This window comes from Anabrus simplex, chromosome 5 (genome assembly GCF_040414725.1).
Source record: "Anabrus simplex isolate iqAnaSimp1 chromosome 5, ASM4041472v1, whole genome shotgun sequence".
Lineage (NCBI taxonomy): Eukaryota > Metazoa > Arthropoda > Insecta > Orthoptera > Tettigoniidae > Anabrus > Anabrus simplex.
In genome coordinates, this window is record NC_090269.1 from 92,575,566 (window position 1) to 92,596,285 (window position 20,720).

Here is a 20,720-nt window from a genome sequence, read left to right on the forward strand (position 1 = left end):
CCACTTTGCTGCCTGTGTATGCCCGCGTTTCACACTCTCTGACAATATGATGTATGGTTTGTCGTGCAGCTCCACAGTCACACGCGGGTGTCAGCAACTTGTTCCATTTAAACAGCATGTCTCTGCATCTGCCATGGCCTGTTCTTATTCTGTTCAGAGCAGACCCTGTTTTACGTGGTAGTTGGAATCCATTTGGAAGTTTGGCATTCGAGAACATACTGTGCAGGTGCGTCTCCGTTGCTGCTTCCCACCGTCTTTTCCACTCTGTAGTTGGGTTGTAGCTTCTAGCAACCATGTCTGAAGTGTTACGTAAAGTTGGATGGCATGAACGTAATCTGTTTTGGTTGATAGTTCGTAGATCTTCGTGTACAGGTAGATCGGGGTTCCTTAAGATTTTATTGAATTCCTTGATAAGAGTGGTGGATCTGTGTAAATCAGATGGCATTATTCCAGATAGAAGTGGGAGCCAATGAGTTGGTGTAGATCGAATTGTGCCAGTTATTATGCGCATAGTGGAATTCAGTTCAGTATCAATGAGTTTTGTGTGATGACTGTTCATCCATACTGGAGCACAGTACTCAGCACTTGAATATACCAAACCTAAAGCTGAAGACCGTAAAACGCTTGCCGAAGAACCCCAGGTAGTTCCTTTGAGTAGATGTCACTGTACAATGACACAAACTACAAAATAATATCTTACAGTCAGTTGATAAACCATCTTCTTTAAATTCTGATACGTAACTTTTCAATTTTAAACTGGTTGACTGAGCTACTTTAGGCATATTGTAACAACGTTAATGTCTTCAATGAATAACAATATACAACTGCACACACTGAACGTACAAGAACACAATGATCCGCCTCACTGCTAATTCCAACTGTGAATGACTGGTAGTGAACTAGATGGAGTTATGAAGCAATCAAAAGAAATGCCCGAATTACAAACTAATCCAGAAACCACTAGCACATCGTCGATGAATGAGATTTCCCTAGTTACAAAATTATGGCACACACAGTCGATGTTATGTAATGCAGCTTATCAGTGCTGTAAGTGTGATTCAGATAGTCACGGTACTGACCGGCTGATCTCCACCACTTCCGGGCTCAACCTCTCTCTTTCTTCGCACCGCTTATCAGCTTATTTTATCAGCCCAGACGTGGGCAGGCGTGATAATGACCTGCACACCAGTTAAAATATTAATTTTTTGAATATAGATTTTTAATTTATTGCTCCATTATTGAGAAGACTGCTAATTTAATATAATTTAATACTTTTTAGCCAAAATATGGACTATATTGATTTTAATGACGAAGAATAGGGAATATATGTGCTAAACTCCAAAATATGGAAAAGGAATACGCCATTTTTCAACTCCACACGTCATGATTCGTAAAGATAATGCAAAATATAATTAATTTTAGCTTCCTAAAGAGATATGTGTTTACATATAAATACGTTCCCTGGTTATGACAAATGCTTATAGCTAAAGCAACTTTCTGCCCCTCGATAGGTGTGGGATACAAGGAGTTCCTGGTCAAATGTAAAGCAAGCTTTAATAGTACTCTTACGAAGCTATTCTATCAAAGATATGTTCAATTACTTACACCTCTTAACACCGTGCAATATGAATTACTCATTAAAGATTGTGTATATACTTTATACTTCAATAACACGGTGTAAATAGTACTTCTTATCCTTTAAACACAATGTAAACAAACATAAGCATGTGCGAATCACACATCCCTTACGACGGCCACAAATTCTACCATTTTCCCGTCAATCGATAGTAGCATTAAGGTCTGAGATATTGTAGTCGGTCTTGCTTTGTGGCATACGGAAACTGAAAACCAATTTCTCTTCTTAAAATTTAATCATCAAGCCTTGGCTAGCCTTCAAATCCAAGACACTGATTCCATGTGCAGCAGCTATTTCACGTCCTTTAAAATAACAGCATTTCGTGAGAAATGGCATATACAACATTATGTAACAAAATCACACTTAGGCATATCCTCCCCTACTTTCAGAAACTTGCTGCTTTTTGGTCTGCGATATGCATTGCAAGACTTGTTGGTCACTTGACGATCACTTCTCCGTTACCACGGTAGTGAACATTGCATTCAGACAGTGAATACTTGAGCCAAATGTCCTATTCCCATATGTTTTGGCGTAACTGATCACCGCGAGTTTATACGATGCAATATTAGTCTAATACTTGCTCACTGTGGACTAAAAAACAATTCTGAGGTCAGAGAAAATTCATGTCTGGTACCCAAAACACTCGTAAAATAAGTTTGTACCAGACTGGAAAAGAGGATCACTAGTCACATCTGCGCTAATTATCTCACTGAACTAGTGCAGTGGTATTTCCTACCGGCTGTTAACACCATGTTGCCCGGTTTTGCAATAGGAAGGTCGCTACCAGAGTAGTTGACATCATGATTTTGAAACATACCTGGAACTGTGTGATGGATGTTCAAAGAAGTGGGTGCGTCAAATACATGAACATTTCTTTTTTCTCCACTTTGGACCCAAAAATATTGGGGAGCGTAAATTATGCAAGGGCGTTAATTAGGCGAGAAAATACGGTAGCTTTTAGCATTAAGAATGTCTGAAAATAACTTACTTTATCACAAACCAAGATACAAGATCAAATACAGTAAAGGGAGAAGCCTTTCCAAGTAAAATGAAAGCAGAAGCACTTTCATCCTGCATGCAACAGGAAATTAAGTAACTTGCAACACATACAAAATTCGAAGATTAGTTTATCTGACACAATTCCAAAAGTGGCGGACAGGAAAAAGTGGCTCACAATGTACAACTGTAATAGTTAAACACTTTTATTTGGAGGGAATTATTACATTAAGGAGGTTTTAAGACTCATATTCTGCAAATTTGGAGAAGAATATCATCTTTAGAGATCATAAATCTATTCTAGGAACCACTTTGCACCCCTAAGTTACTAAGCACTCAATAACTGAAGTGATTCACATGGCCACGTGAGCAACAGATGAAGACAGGATGGGTAAGACACGAGACTGTGTTCAGATTCTCTGTGTCATACGTGGGCCATTCCATCTCCGAAGTTGTGCCGGCAATGGTCCTTCCGTGGGCCACCATGTCCAGAGTATGTAGATTCGAGGGAAACCACAATCACCAGGGCCAACTGTCATGGGAGTACAATGTGTTGTTACCAGGGGGTTGCTGTCGACTGACTTTGATGGTAAGAGCAGATAGACAGGTCACAGTGCAACAGATTACTCATGAATTCAATGCTGGATAACAATGAAGTATGAGCAGCCAACCCATCCAGGACCAACACCTCGTAATGAAGTACACAAGCCACTGTCCCTCTCGGGTGCCACTACTCACTGCATGTCACAAGGCACAAAGAATGATACTGGCACAGAAACACCAACATTGAACTTCAACATCATAGAGAAAGATTGCCCGCACAAAATAGTCATGGTACCAGTTGAAAGACGCCGATGGCAAGGTATGAGTGTATGGGGATTGTTCACGTGAGATGAAATTGCATCTCTGATACATCTGACAATGTCCCTCACCGACCAACAATACAAGAACATGCTGTCAGATCATGTCCACCCACTTATTCACCTCCAGCACTCTGCAGGAGACCTGTGTGGCCATTTGTACCTGTCATGTTGCTGTCCAGCACCATCTGCTGGTCATTTTATGTACTTTAGTGTCAATAAAATCCCATGTCATCTCAATCATGTATGTCAGTTATTACATCTCTACCTCCAATATTCCGTGAAGTATTGCCTCGTCAACTGTGAGCTCATGGCATTAGCTTTGCTACATCTTGATTTGAATTCACTTACTATATTATTTTACTTGTCTGATATATTTGGAAAGATACCTGAGATCAAATTCAACTTGTAAATTTAAATTAAGTAATTTTAAATAAATTGAAATAATTACAGGCAGTTTTGCTGGGTTTTATACATTTCACTGATGCCTCTTCTCATTTTAACAAATAATTCTTGAACTCAGTTCAGCTGACAAAAACATACCATGCCAGCAGAACTTACAAGATGAAGTTTAAATTTCCACATATGGCATTTTAAATAATCTGATGTTCTGTATAATCAGAGCCACAAAGATACAGGGAGAAAAAAATATCTAACTGCTAACAAATGGCAATCCATTACCTACACACCCTCAAATTCAGTTATGTTCTTACAACAGTAGGCTGACAGTTCATTAGCCATGAACCCTTCATTGACAACAATAAGATGGGAGTCTGAGAACTAAAGAACAATAGACAGTTCAGTTTAAAGCACCCATCATTCATCCTAAATGTTCCAGGAATTTCAGTAGAGTTCTGACAGAAACCTATTGGTATAATAATAATTGTCTAGTCCTTTGCATGCTCAGAATGAGTACTTAATTTATATGAGTCGCAGCTATTCATAAGCTCTCAGTTCTCATGCAAATTTTAATTGGTCACAGCTATTCCGAGGTTCTCATGCAAACTTTAATTTATTAGTTCCAGCTAGGGTCGCAAAGTTAAAGACAGATCATATAAAAAATTCTTCTTAGTCACCTCTGAAAACTTAAAACAAGCCCATTTTAGTAAACTTATTGGTCATATAATGGCGTTCAGGTTTCTTTGAAGGGATTGTTCGGGCTTTGCAGTGCTCCCAGTACTTCTGCAGACGGTCTGATCTTCGTGCCCTTTCCTCGGTTGAAAATATGCATGTTGTTGGTTTGTTTCATGTAAGGGTAAGGCGGAGGTTTGTATTTTTGAGTTTTGTATTCAATTTTATCTAATTTTATTTTAGCTTCTTTTATGTCCACTGCTAGTAATACTAAATCGTCGGCAAAACCCAGGCAATTTGTTTTAATTTTTCGGCCAATCTTTACTTTTTGGGGGACATTTCCTAAACCTTAATCTATAGTACTTGGGTCATATTTTAGTAATTTCTGAAGCATTTGCTTGCCAGTTGTTATCTTACTCCCTTGTACCTCAAATGGTTGAAGTGGAAGCTAAAAAGAGCTTTAATGTACAACAAAATTGTAGAAACTTGAAAAGTTGTCACAGAATTGCCAAATCTCTTGTTACAGAAAATTTTATTAACAGCTATTACAAGAAAAACCTCCACTGTTGAAATTGGACCTATGTGATACACCTCTGGAGAAGGTTAACAATCAGTACTTTAGCAATTTTCTGCATAAGTACACCAACCCAGCACATTCCTACCACACCAAAATTTTGCAACTATGTGCCTATCTGATATGAAGACATTTTAAATAGGATAAATTCCTAAGTTGCTGATAAGATCTGGGTTTCTATGGATAAAATCAATGACTCTGAAGGAAGGTATACAGCAAATGACATTGTTGATGATGATTGATGGGGTTTTAAGGCAAGACGAAAGGAGAAAAATGTATAGTTTCTTGTCGACAATTGGAGAGAATTAATCACTCAATAAGAGCTGTTTTATTTAACAACACTATGCTGCTCTTGTGGCCTGAGGGAGTGAATAGAGAAAACCACACTGTCTTCTTTTACTTCTTCTAGTGACCAATGCAGTTTCTTATATGGTGAGAGCAGGCAAAAGTCTCCAGCTTCTCTACCCTAAAATGGTACATTTAACATGCCTTGCACATCCATTACACAAGGTTGCCAAAGAAATTCAAGGACGTTATTCCGACATGGACAAATTAATTGTAACAGTTAAGAAAATTTTCATCAAAGCTCCACTATGAGTGCAGAAATTTAAAGAAATTGCCTCTAAGATACCTCTGCCTCCTCATCCCATCCACTCTCATTTGACAGGCAGGGGAATCCTTGGAAACAACTTGGCGAACAAAATGGAATCCGATGGAGAGCTATCAATATTAAAGAGGCTTATGGAAGATAGAAAGTAGAACTGTCTGAGTTAGCAAAGAGGATAAATCTGGATGTACTAGGAGTAAGTGATATTTGGTTAAGGGGAGATAACGAGGAAGAGACAGGAGATTATAAAGTGTCCTTTACAGGTGTTAGAAAGGGAAGGGCAGAGTATGGGGTAGGAATGTTTATCAGGAATACTATTGCACGCAACATACTTTCCGTTAGGCACGTAAATGAGCGAATGATGTGGGTAAATTTGGCAATTGGAGGACGAGAACTGCCTCAGTGTATTCACCATGTGAGGGTGCAGATGAGGATGAAGTTGACAAGTTTTATGAAGTATTGAGTGACATAGTAGTCAGGGTGAATAGCAAGGATAGGATAGTGCTAATGGGCGATTTCAATGTGAGAGTTGGAAATAGAACTGAAGGATACGAAAGGGTGATTGGTAAATGTGCGGAAGATATGGAAGCTATTGGGAATGGGAAGCGTTTGCTGGAATTCTGTGCTAGTATGGGTTTAGCAGTTACAAATACAGTTTTCAAGCATAAGGCTATTCACCGCTACACATGGGAGGCTAGGTGTACCAGATCCATAATAAACTATATATTAACAGACTTTGAATTCAGGAAGTCTGTTAGGAATGTATGGGTTTTTGGGGGATCTTTCGATGATACAGACCACTATCTGATCTGTAGTGAACTAGGTATCTCTGGGCCTAAGGTAGAGAAACTGAAATCTGTTTGCAAACGAATATGGGTAGAAAATCTCCAGGACAAGGAAATTAGACGAAGTACATGGATACGATTAGTGAGAAGTTTCGAACAGTGGACAGTAAGCAGGTTCAGGATATAGAAAGAGAATGGGTGGCATACAGAGATACTGTAATAGAAACAGCAAGGTAATGCCTAGGAACGACCGTGTGTAAAGACGGGAAAAGCAAACATCTTGGTGAAATGACGAAGTGAGAGCAGCTTGTGAACGTAAAAAGAAGGCTTGTCAGAATATTAGCATGGAGTATTGGTAAGGTACCTTCAGAGTGGACAAAAGCAGTAATTGCACCCATCTATAAGCAAGGGAACAAGAAGGATTGCAACAATTATCGAGGTATCTCATTGAATAATATATCAGGCAAAGTATTCACTGGAATCTTGGAAGGGAGGGTGCAAACAGTGGTTGAGAGGAAGTTGGGTCAAAACCAGTGTGGCTTCAGACCAAAGAGGGGCTGTCAGGATCAGATTTTCAGTATGCGCCAGGTAACTGAAAAATGTTACGAGAGGAATAGACAGTTGTGTTTATGTTTCATAGATCTAGAGAAAGCATGACAGGGTACCAAGGGAAAAGATGTTTGCCATACTGGGAGACTGTAGAATTAAGGGTAGATTATTCAAATCAATCAAAGGCATTGACAATTGGGCTGCAGTGAGAATTCATGGTAGAATGAGTTCTTGGTTCAGGGTACTTACAGGGATTAGATAAGGCTGTAATCTTTCACCTTTGCTGTTCGTAGTTTACATGGATCATCTGCTGAAAGGTATAAAGTGGCAGGGAGGGATTCAGTTAGGTGGAAATGTCATAAGCAGTCTGGCCTATGCTGACAACTTGGTCTTAATGGCAGATTGTGCCGAAAGCCTACAGTCTAATATCTTGGAACTTAAAAATAGGTGCAATGAGTATGGTATGAAAATTAGCCTCTCGAAGACTACATTGATGTCAGTAGGTAAGAAATTCAACAGAATTGAATGTCAGATTGGTGACACGGAACTTGAACAGGTAGAAAATTTTAAGGATTTAGGTTGCGTGTTCTCCCAGGATGGTAATATAGTAAGTGAGATTGAATCAAGGTGTAGTAAAGCTAATGCATGGAGCTCGCAGTTGCGATCAACAGTATTCTGTAAGAAGGAAGTCAGCTCCCGGACAAAACTATCTTTACATCGGTGTGTTTTCAGACCAACTTTGCTTTATGGGAGCGAAAGCTGGGTGGACTCAGGTTATCTTATTCATAAGTCAGAAATAACAGACATGAAAGTAGTGAGAATGATTGTTGGTACAAACAGGTGAGAACAATGGCATGAGGGTACTCGGAATGAGGTGATAAAGGCTAAGTTAGGAATGAACTCTATGGATGAAGTTGTATGCATAAACCGGCTTCGGTGGTGGGGTTATGGGAAACGAATGGAGGAGAATAGGTTACCTAGGAGAATAATGGACTCTACTATGGAGGGTAAGAGAAGTAGAGGTAGACCAAGACGATGATGGTTAGACTTGGTTTCTAATGATTTGAAGATAAGAGGTATAGAACTAAATGAGGCCACAACACTAGTTGCAAATAGAGGATTGTGACGACGTTTAGTAAATTCACAGAGGCTTGCAAACTGAACGCTGAAAGGCATAACAGTCTATAGTGATAATGTATTTATGTATGAAGGGTAACTTAGAACTTTGGAAGAATAAAATATCCAAAATGTATCGGCAACAAAAGATAAGTAAGTGTATGTTCAGTCCTCAGCCTGAAGGCTGGTGGGATCCTCAGCAGCACCACCATTAACTGTCATAGATAGACTAGGCATCACTGAAGAGGCGTACTAAGGAAATGAGGAGTGAGGTAGTTTACAATTGCTTTCGTAACTGAGCCAGGAGTTGCTATTACATATCAGTCTCCCAAGGCCACTGAAATGCATGCACCAACCAACACTATGAGCAACATTTTCGCACAAATTATAGCAACAACTGGCTGCATAAGAAATTACATTACTAGCATCGCTCATACCTGTCACTTTTATATTGTCAAAGACAAGGATAAGACTCTGACAGATCAATGAAAGTAACGCAATTGTTCTAGCACATATCAGAAGACATAGTGCATTGTCAACACTTGGTCTCGCCAGCAAGGGCGTACAAAATATATATTCTGGTCACATTTCCACGGTATTTGAAGTCACAAATGCTTGCCCTTTTATTCTGACAATTTTAGGTCATTCATTGATTTTCACGTAAACTTCCAACAGTTAAAATGAAAGGGTCATAAATCTTACCTTTGAGTTTATGGTATTTTAGTACATTTTCAGGGTGTTTAATATTATGATGCAATCAAGAATGTGCAAGCCATGAAATATTTTTCACATGCATATCGGCCAATGAAGAGGCTTTAATGGGTCACAGAGATGCCTGAGTAATAGTGGAGGTATACCAGTAGCCCCAGAAAGTGAATTTTTTGCGACTTGTCATGTCCACCCTGCCCATTTTCCAAGTTCACTTTTCAGTTGTTTACTTGAACCTAGATGTTAACAACTGCCTTCTAGGCAAAATTATTACTACTTTTGCCCTTAGGTTAGATAGAGACAGGCACAATGAGAATTCATACTCGTTAAATAGCATATGAACTAGTCAAGATAATAGAGCACAGATCTTGTGAGATGGTAGTGGTGGTGGTGATTATTGTTTTAAGAGGAAGTACAACTAGGCAACCATCCTCTATATAACACTAATCAGAGAGAAATATGGAAGGGGTCCGACACTTCGCAAAATGAAGGTATTGGCCAAAGAAAGGCAATGGCCACGAAGGGCGTGAAAATGAAAGACTCCCTAGCCCTCGCAAACCTAACAGCGTCGGGGTCGGAAAAGAACAAGAGTTGACCAAGGGAGGTCGGATAGGATAGATGAAAGTGAGGAGCCTGGCACAAGTAAGTGGAAGCAATGCCAGGACTCAGCTGAGGGCCCCGTGGTTGCCATCCCACGCTCCAAAGTTTAGAAAGACAGATTTTTCCTCTTTCAGACTTACACAACATGTCATGTCATCTTTTGGAAGAACACCTGAAATACAGGCTCAAATCTGCTTGAGCTGATGTGGCTCTCTATGTTGTGCCACGCACACTACCACATGGCTCGGAGCTGTGAGCAGGGATGAATTTAACTACTACAACATCTCTGGTCCCAAATAATTTTGCACCCACCTTCCTTGATATTCACAAGTCAATACTGCATCATAGATATAATTATTTTCATATAATGAATAAAGTAATATGGTAGAATGCCTGCAAGGTAAAATAATTATCCAACATTAATACCATTAAATAATAATAATAATAATAATAATAATAATAACAATAATTGTATACCCTTAGTCCCATTTCCTGTTATGGAGTCAGGATGAGGTGAGTTAAGATTATATGGCATGTTTTTACAGCCAGATGCCTTTTGTGATAAACTGAGTTGAGGAGCTAATGAAGGTGAAATAAATTATAGTGTTTGAAATAGGGTTTTAATGGCGTATGGCCTCCGGAGAGGCCTGGTGTGGGTCTTTATTTCTCGTAGACGGCCTATTAGGCGACCTGCATGTCTGTGAAGATTAGGGCCCTACCTCGGATGATTTCTAATGCTCAATACGCCACACACACCCAGCCCTCGAGCCACTGCAATTAACCAATTAAGGTTAAAATCCCCGATTCGGCCAGGAATCGAACCTGGGACCCTCTGGACCAAAGGCCAGCACACTAACCATTCAGCCATGGAGCCAGACAATGAAAGTGGGTAAAGAAGAGGAAGGAACTGGCTGTGACTTATGAATGTCTCAGCATTATTTGCCTGGAAGTGAAAATGGGAAACCAAAGAAAACCATTCTCAGGACAGCCAACAAATGGGGTTCGAACACACCCATCTCCCGACAGAGCTTGGTTCTATAGCCATAGCACGCAGACATGCACAGTCATTCTGCTCAGTAATAATAATACCATAAACCGAGGTTACTTTGTGACACTTTTGATGATTTCTTCAATATAATAGGAATAATATCATTATGTATCCAAGGTTTTTCTATATTATCATATTATTATTATTATTATTATTATTATTATTATTATTATTACTATTATTATTATTTTGTGCTGTGTTTTATGAGTCTGGAATGTCATAGATTTCCAAGTTTTCTGCTTTGTATGGTTGGATTAATTTTACACCATATTTCAAAATCTGCTTTCTAGATTTCATCCTTGATATCTGGCCACTTTCCAGAGCTGTCCACTGCACTGACAACTCCACCTCACGTGCATACTTTAGTTACCATTCCTGGAGCAGAACTTGCCTTCAACTCTTAAAATTGCGTGTATTCCAATAGTCTTATCAACGGACTCGAAGGTACGATTTTCATGAATAGAAAGTTCTTCAGAATCAGAATTAGATTCTTCTTAAACTTCTCCTCTTTATTTTATTTAAACATAAGAAGCTGAAAGAAAGCTCAAAGCGACAGGAGGATCGTGCATATTTATCACGAAACATGAAATTCCACCAACTTTGACACGTGTACCTCATTGATGTTTCCTGTCGCCGACAAAAGTTTCCGACTATTCACAAAATTATGCACTCAGTACAATGCACCAAAAGGCTCTCTGTCATCTACAATCCAACATTTAAGAAGTTATCATTATACACACAGGCAGGAGCATTATTGAGGTGTGAAAACGTATGCTACTCATTGTCACGCGATAGATGCATATCTCGCGAAATATGGAATAAATATCTGGCGTGAACTTGTTACAAAGTAACCCATGCAGTCACAAAGTAACACCGGTTTATGGTAATTAAAAAAATTATATAACTGACAAAACTACTTTATTCCAGTAACAATAATACAAAAATTAGCAGGATAGTGGTTTAAGTCTGTTTTTTAATTGGTGTAATTGGTCAACAATATCTCTCAGTCTAACATAGTTAAGTTTTTAAAAACCTCTAACTGTAGGTAGAATCTGTACATACAGGATTACGTGACTTAGTATTTCAGTCAAAACCTGAAACATTTCAGAAGACTGATTCTCATTCTAATCAGAAATGATGTATGATCAAGTAATCTGTGAGATACAGGACACAGCTAGCATCATCTGACGAGATATTTGAGCAAAGGTTAGTCCTTTTCTGGAGTAATCAAACTGATGTCAATTTAAGATCAATAATGAAACAAAGGAACATAACAACATCTAGAAGCAAAACAGCAAAAACACCACAGTTTTCTACACTAAAGAAGAGCAAGTCTGTATAGTCAGCAAGATAGATCATAGCATCAGTCTTTTAGTATGCTCAAGGTATTCTGCTGTATAAGAGATCACTAGGGGAGATACAGTATTATTCTAACCTTGAGATCAGTATTTCTCAACTGCTGAGCTGGGCCCTGGCATAAATTATACAGGGCTGTGAGATATTCCCTTGGAATTTATCATCATACTATTCTAAGCAAGAAGACCCAGCCAACAGCTGAAACTGCAGATGATGATGATGATGATGATGATGATGATGATGATTATTCTAAGCATTTTGCATAAATATATTTTAAAGAGGAAATACTTTAAGGAGAATAATTTTTGTAACTGTATCGACAAGGCAGGCCCAGGTTGTCTCTGAATTCTAAAAATCTAACGTAACATCTGTGGAGCAAATATTTGTGACAAAGGCACTTATTTCTGAATCAGTGGAACTTTCATATATAAACATTTTTCAACATTCAGGAAAGGGAATACTATTTATTTTTCAAACTAACATCATTAAAACTGATTTAATAACACAATGATTCAATTTGATTTTCAAAAATTCTTAGAGAAAAGAACACAGAGGACAGAATGGAAAGAGCTGATATATGATGTATTTGCTGCAAAGCAGCTGTAAGAGCACCATTAAGAATACTGTAATTTCCCATAACTATAGTCCAGGCATGCAACTATGGTCCACAGTACACTTCTGCGTTAACAAATTTTTCTACTTAGTTCTCTGCTTAGTAACATCATCTTCTGCGTTGAACATATAAGCTTTAGTGGTGCCCTCTTTGGAGGAACTAATTTACAACCAAGAAAGAAGCAACAGCTGGAGATAGCTTTACTTGTGGAGAGCAATTGTGTTGTGAGGTGACAGCTCTGCAAACTTTGTTGTGCACTGACAGCAAGGTAAGAAACAATTTTTGGATAGGACTATTGTATTCATAATTACATTTATGGGAAATATTTTTTTAAGATACAATTATCCATGATTATTAAAATATGCATGTGGTTGTTAATGTTTAAAAGGAAAATGGTAACTTGAAACACAACAATAGTCCAGTATTTACATAACATTACAATTACATTTAACTTCGCAAATGATTTCACGTGTTAATGTTTTTAAAAATATTTTCCCAAGTTTAAGAAGTTATAATCTTCAATTTCAGGTCATAGAAATGGAAATAACCTAAATAATGAACGGGAGAAAAGTTGGAGCCGGTCCTGCAGTGTAGTTGTATCATCTTAGCCTCTTACCTGGAGGACCCAGGTTCGATTCCCGGCCAGGTCAGAGATTTTTACCTGCATCTGAGGGCTGGTTCGAGGTCCACTCGGCCTAAGTGATTATAATTGAGGAGCTATCTAAGGGCGAGATAGCGCCCCGGTGTACAAAGCCAAGAATAACTGCTGAGAGGATCCGTCGTGCTGACCACACAATACATCGTAATCTGTAGGCCTTCAGGCTGAGCAGCGGTCGCTTGGTAGGCCATGGGCCTTTGGGGCTGTTTGCCATGGGGAAAGAAAGGAAAAAGAAACATTGGAGCAATGGTCAGTTGTATACTAGCCGTTCTAATCTCCAAGAATCAGAATATTGCGATCATACTTCCTTCGTTTTGGTGAGTGGAACAATGGTCAGCTGTATGTGTATAAAAGGAAACTTTTGGACATGGCCAAAGAATGAAGACGTACTAGAGTATAAACTTTGTGATGTAACATGTGAAATTGATTCCCCAACAAAAGTGATTTGTGTAAGAGAAATTTGTATTCTATGAAAGATTAAATTCTCACTGGGGCTGATACAGTATGTTTGGAAAACAAAACCTTTATTTTTTACTTATCATTAATAAATATGATTAAACATTAAATCACTGTTTCAAGGAGAGAAAACAAAGTTGGGGCATAGTTGGGCACTCAACTTACCATACAACTATTGCCCCCATATTTTAAATTAATTATTAATATATTTTAAATGTAATATAAAACATTGTGTAATGGTTACCATATCTGTGTTAAGTTACAGTGTTTTGAGCGATTTTGGTTGAATTTCACTGTAGCATTTTTGCTGATGATGATGCTTGTTGTTTTAAGGTGCCTAACATCGAAGGTCATCAGCCCATAGCATTTTTGAGTGAAAGGGATAAATATATAAAAGTGGACCATAGTTATGGAGAATTATGGTATGGGAGGGATAACCTTTCAGATATTGAGAAGGCATATTATGTGAGTAGAAACAAAATACGGGAAGCAATGAAGACCACAGGTGTCATAAAGCAGACTAAGTCAAGTAAAGGAAGGAGCGTAAGTTGTGTGATAGTAAGACAAAGATATATTTATTTTAGTGTACGGCTTTTAGGGCTGGGAGTGTCCAAGGTTTGTTTGGTGCAGGTCTTTCTATTTGAGGTCCATGGGCAACCTGCACACTTGGAAGTGAGATGATGATTATGATGTAGGGAGAGGGTTAAACCCTGTTTTGTCACATAGCCTACTCTTGTCTAACAACACCAAGGTGTCTGCTCAAGACTAACATCTCCACCTGATGGACGAATCATCATCATCATCATCATCATCATCATCATCTTATGCCCTCACTCCATATGAACACTGCAGAGAATTTTGGAACTGAATCAAGGATTTTAACATGCAATACAGCGATTAAAAATCATATAACACCACCTATCCAACCCTGCCAGACAACATTCTGATAGTGAAAATTTTTTCAACCAATGGGACTCAAACCGGCTAACCACGGTGTCAGACAATATAGACTTGATGCCCTAATGATCATGGCCACCAGTTGGGCTGGAGAAAGAACATACTGACAGGAACAGAAAAGGTCACTTGAAATAAGACAGTACGCTAGTCACCTTACTATACACATGATCATGGATGAGATAATTAAAATGGTAGCAAGAAGAATTGAGGAGGAAAAGTGAGAGCAAATAATGCTTGCAGATAACTTGAGGATTAGGGGAAAGAGGAGATACAGGAACAATTGGGTACATGGGAACAAATAGTGAAAGAATACGGAACAAAGTTCAGCATAACAAAAAATGAATTTGTGGTAACATTTAAGGAAGGGAGAACTTCAAATGGGATAATCCTCAGCAGCAAGAAATTCCAAAAGCTAGAGAGCTTCAGGTATCTATCTAGGTAGCATAACTGAGGAAAGAGGAAGAGATGAAAAGGATATAATAAATGGGTGAGACAAGCACAAGCTCTCCTTAAGACTGAGAGAAGCTTGGTATGGAGCAAGGATGTCCCCCAGAGAAGTGAACAGGTGACATACAGAACTCACTATGTACCAATGCTGACACATGTAGCAGAAACCTGGACAATGAGGAGAAAAGATGCAGAAACGTACAGGCACAGGAAAAGGAAAATATTAGAAAGAAAAAGGAACAAGAGAAACCCTTGCAAGACAAGACTGACACAGCTAGACTCTGATGGTATGAACACATGAACAGAATGCCAGAGAATAAAATATACTGGAAAGTACTTGAGATGGATATGTTACAGGACAAAACCAATTTTAGGAGAAACTAGTTCTTCCTAGGCCAAACTGTTATAGCCCTTTCAGACCATGAATGCACAACTGAATACCTGCCGGCAAAAACGTTGTAACCCTCATTTTTATAAAATGCTGGGTTTCCGTGCATAAACGATGCATGCGGTCAGAGTGAGGCATGTAAGAAGTTATGTTGGCAAACATGTACATTAAGCGCCATTTTTCTTTTGTTTAAATTTCACGGCGGGCCGTGCGGGTGCAGAAACGTATTAATGGAGGAGGAAAGTCGTGTGTCGTTAAGTCCTAGTGTGTGCTACGATATAAATAGGGGACGAAAATGCAAAATTAAATATAGTAAATGGAAGAGGAGTGAAAAGAAATACAAGCGGAATTCAGGGCAACCATATTTCGCCCACAATAACAAATCAGTGCCTGGGAAAATCCCTGCAGAACAGGTGGGCGCAAACATGTTGTAAGCCAATGTAAGAAAGAAAGTAAATTTTTTATGGGAGATTCATATGTCTTATATTTTAATGCGTAATCAGAGCTTTGATTATAGGCTGTATTTTATACGTATATAATGTATTATATATACTGTATATGCATATAAATGTGTGTTGCTCTCATGTAAATACCAATGTAAAACACTGAGTTTGGAGGACAACAGAATGCTGTTTGAAGAATTCTACAATTCTACAATTTAGACTACAATGCACAAACACGACATTTAGCTTCGTCATGCATTGAAATTGCAGATATCAAACGCAGAGAGACCGATGAGGCCATCTCATGCAGAGACTGCACATTTCAGTACTTTTTAAGAAAAAAATGCAGAAGAAATTCAGGCATGCCAAAAAACCGTATGCACGATATATAGAATTACTGCTAGACGTCTGCAAATGCTCCAGGAGAAGATAAAATGTGGCATTCCCTTTGAAGACAGAAGACGTACACATAAGAATCGTCCAAACAAACTTCAGAACAATGTGAAAGATTTTATAAGAAAACACACTGAGAAGCTACCAAGACAAGAAAGCCACTATGTACTCGAGACATAAGAATGAAAAGCTCTGTCTGAGTTCCAATTTGAATGTTACTAAGCTTTACCAACTCTTTAAAGAAGAGAATTCTACAGTATAACACAGTGAAACAGCAAACAGAGATATTTTCAGGTGAGAATATAATTTACACTTTGGAGTACCACGTTCGGACTCATGTGGGTATTGTGATAGACTGTTCCTTCAGACTGTTAACAGTGAAAATGAAACAAAAAAAAAAAAAGAAAATAGAAGAAGAGAGCAAACTGCACCATTTAGAGGTGGAAGCAGATTATTCAATGCTGCAGAAGGATACTGAAAAGGCTACAATAAACAAAACCTATGTTGTCATATGCACAGACCTCCAGTAGATACTGCAGTATTCTATCAACGTCAGCCGTCGACTTACAATCAAGCAATACATAATTTTGGGGACAATATGGTGTGGATGTGTGTACAGCCTGAAAATGTAGCCAGACGTGGATCAGCAGAAATAACCTTTTGCCTACTGAAGTACATGAACTCTGAATTTTCAGTACTAAAATCGAGTGAAGGGAGAACTTTAGTGGTGTGGTCAGATCGATGTACAGGACAGAATAATAACTGGAAAACTATTGTTTTATACCAATATCTGCTGAACTTTAAGTACTTCACATCTGTGGAACAAAAATTTATAATCACGGGCCTTGTGATCAAGATTTTGCATTAATTGAGAGAAACAAGAACCCCCTTGTGTACGAACCGTTTGAATGGGCCCAGGTAATAGCAACTGCAAGACCAAGTAACACGTTTTTGGTTTGCTACATGCAGCAAGGTGATTTCATTGATCTGAGCACAACTGAAAAACAAATCCGCAAAGAACCAAATTCCAAAATTAAGGACTACGTTTCGATGAAGATATCCTCAGACTCTCCAACAGTACTTGAATGTTCCAAGAGCCAGAACTAGTTACAACCTTGGTACTACGCAAGCTTAGTGTTACTTTCTAGAGGTAAAACCAACATCTCAGTTCTGCCTGTTATAATAAGCTTGGATAGACTACGCAGACTGTATAAAGACCCATTGCCTGTATCTGCGGGAAAAAAGGCTAATCTAATAGACACGTGTCTACACATTCCTGAAAAATATCGAGGTTTTTATGAGAACCTAAAGACAAAGTGAAGTGACAACGTAATGTTTATTCATCATTGCAAAACATTCTCGCAACACTATTGCTGGTGTTTGGTGAATTTTGTTAAACGATGGGAAGCGCTAACAATTGGGTAATGGAAATTAGAAGTGTGGTTTGTGTTTCATTATTTTTATACAGAATAAAAACAATAAATAATATTGAAAGCCATAAAATTTTTCAGTAGTATAAACGTTGTAACCCGCAAAAATGTGCTACTTCTGTTAGAGTTACAACCTTTTAGCACGGACGTCCAATAATCATCTCTTATATCTTGATTTTAAAGTCGCACATTGTCAAAATTATTATGCATTAAAAACTAGTGAACCCATTTAAACTAATTGTCAATGGCAGAATAAGCATTCACAAACAATTTGGTTGGTTGTTTTTCTTCTCTCCTGAAAAATTTACATTTTGAGGGTTACAACGTTTTTGCTGACAGGTATTCAATTGTGTGGGTTCGTATTTTATGTACATCTGAGCGTATTTGATGTTTTCTCGGCACTAGACCAGACTGCAGGGCTTATGCAGGACATGTAGCATGTACTTCAGTTGTTTTTATTTAGCACTTGACCACCAGGGTGGGGGAAGAAGAGGTTAAATATACAGTTGGTTAGCAAGATGGTGAGAAGCAGTAATGCTAAAAGTAAATATTTATTTATTGCATTCATATTAACCTAGAAGCTTCACTAAATATCAGAATGTAATCAATGAAGTGTGTAAATTAGTTAGTGAACGTAAATTGTGAAGATACAACATTGTACTAAATACCATGAGGTTTTGAATGTTGATATGCACAGCTGGGCTAGGTTTCTCTACAGGGAATGCATGCGGGAGTGCTGGGTGCTGCCACCAAAGGGACTGTAAAAGAAGAACTTTTACTTGATGTACGATATGTCATGTATACAATTCTAATGGTTCCACACTGTAAAATAGAACATTGGATCATGTTCATACAGTACGTATATTTACATGTACTAAGTTGATTTTTTTTGTAAGTAATGAAAGTCTTGACACGCACAAATGTGTGGGTGCTGTTTTTCAGATGTTAGCTTTTATTTTGTAAAATAAACTATAAATATATGTATTTAAGAGCATTTTGGTCTGCTTTTTATGTACTAACAAAAATTCACACCTCCAGTTCTCTTTCAGGTCTGAAAGGGATATCTGAAAAGTGACAGGATAGTCTAGTTCAGGGTCAGCCAACTGCGTGTACGTGTGATGTCAGGCAACACGTCACACACTCTGCTCGGGCAGTGAAACGAAGTACTTAGTACTGTAACTGAGAAGTGAAGGCTAGAGGGGAGAGGATAAATACGTCATTCGTATGGGGAGGCCCAAGGGCTGCAGGTAGTACAATACGGTTATGTGTAGTACATATTTCTCTCCACATAATTTATTGTAACGTAAGTTTGTTATGAATTAATATAAAAGTTATAAAGCAACTTTATTTCTACATATACAAACTAAACTAGCTTTTGCCAGTGAATCTTTGGAACTGATATTGAACACAAAATTGCTGTGTTTTACAATACCACCCACTGTAAAAAATAGTGCTAATAGTAACAAACAGCACAGTTTTACAACAAAAATAGTACAGAGAGTAATCTGTAAACTCAAAACATACGTTTTTATCTCATGATATCAATACTCAGTTGCCACTCGTGGGTTTCCTTGATTTTTGTAGTCTTGTTTCGTTTACTAGTTTTGTAATATTTGGAGTTAATCTTTGAGGAAACACTAAGTTTAAGAGCACACTTCAAATCGTGATCTGACAACTGGCTTCAATGTTTTGGTTTTGCTGATTTAAAATAGAAAAGATTCGTTCACAGGCATACGTGGAACCGAAAATACTCAATATTCTCGCTGCAAACCTATGCTATCGGGAAAACCCTTTTTTTAATAATATGAGCCCAACTACTCCAGAATTGCGCCCTACCATAGAAGGTGCACGATCTGTTGCTATTGAAACTAGTTTGTTCCATGGCAAAGAAGCATTTTCAACAACACTTACAATGCAGTTAAAAATGTCGATGCCTTTCGTGGTACACTAAATCCAGTATTTCCTCCCAAACTGTAAAGTTTTTGTCAACCCCTCGTATGAAAATGGCTAGCTGGGCCGTGTCAGAAATATCTGTGCCCTCGTCAACTGCTAAGGAGAACAATAAAATTAAATTCTTTCAAGGTCCACCTATTCAATACAATGATGTTTTATTGTGATTTAATCACATGTCAAATAGTCAAATGGTACTAGTTTCGGCATCTATGTGCCATCATCAGCCTTGAGTACAAATTAAAACAAGATATATATTCCTAAAACATCTAAAACACATTTTAACTCATTATAAAATAACATACAATTAATGTAGTGATACATGAAATACGATAAAATTATGATACAATTAGTGTGATATAAAATTCTTAAAATTCCGGCTGTTCGTTACATAATTCAGTCTGTGTGCATCCGGGATAAGTGAATTTTTGTAGTTGTATGCTGTCTATGTGAATGACATTTGTTCCTTTAGATATCAGGTGGTTCCAGGGAAGTTTACTTTGATTACATAAGATCGTGATGTAATTAGAGATGAATTCCCACTTTAATTTGAACCTGAAGGAGAAATTAGCCAAGTTGGACATTGGAAGCAATGTATGGAAGTTACTAGAAACATTAGAATCGTTGAATGATGATTGACTCACCTTGAGCAGCATGTAAACGTGTTGTTACACAGACGGAGCCGGACGAAGTATGTGGGCAACGGTAAAGGAGGCGAGGGGAAGGAAGGAGACGGAGCACTTGCGGGGGAATGGAACTAAGGCGGGGCGGAAGGATGGGGTAGTGGGGGTAATTGACGGGAGTGTGTATTCCGGATTACTTGGAAAATCGAACTGTTTTTCGATAGTTTGGTATTTTTAAGCCAATCGATTAAAAGATCGAAAAGGATATTGGGTTTCTCGTAAATCTCATTTAAATTGTAATTGGGGTTAAAATATTGGTCGCAGTTGATGTACCAACTTTCAATGATATTCATTATGGGTCCCTTGTTTACTGTTTGAAGAACTTCCATATCTTGTTCAATGTTGGTAAATTTGTGATTAGTGTCGTGCATATGTATACCCATGGCGGAGAACTTA

General features: G+C 38.2%; 1 protein-coding gene across 2 annotated transcripts in view; it reads right to left on the reverse strand.

Annotated features, from left to right (window-relative positions):
• The window catches only part of Ubr3 (Ubr3 ubiquitin ligase), a 526,217-nt gene that overhangs the window by 319,183 nt on the left and 186,314 nt on the right, over positions 1-20,720 (reverse strand). The window lies entirely within an intron of this gene.